The following is a 238-nucleotide window of genomic DNA, read 5'->3' as shown; positions in this document are numbered from 1 at the left end:
CTTCGAAGTTGTCTTCTAGCCCTCAAAAAAACCAAAGGAACACCAAAAATAACCTTCCAGCCGCATATAGATTGGTAAAGGAGAGCAAAGGAGTGCGGCAATCTCACCAAAAGTTTACGCACGAGATCGGTGAAGGAGATCACGAGGGAGAGCGCGAAAGAGAAACCAGGGGCACGGGAGGAAAATAACGCACGATATGCCCTAGCCAACGCAAAACGGAACCAGGCCCTCTCTTCCG

The sequence above is a fragment of the Phalaenopsis equestris genome, unplaced genomic scaffold, assembly GCF_001263595.1.
Source record: "Phalaenopsis equestris unplaced genomic scaffold, ASM126359v1 Scaffold000002, whole genome shotgun sequence".
Lineage (NCBI taxonomy): Eukaryota > Viridiplantae > Streptophyta > Magnoliopsida > Asparagales > Orchidaceae > Phalaenopsis > Phalaenopsis equestris.
This window is presented reverse-complemented; position numbering follows the sequence as displayed.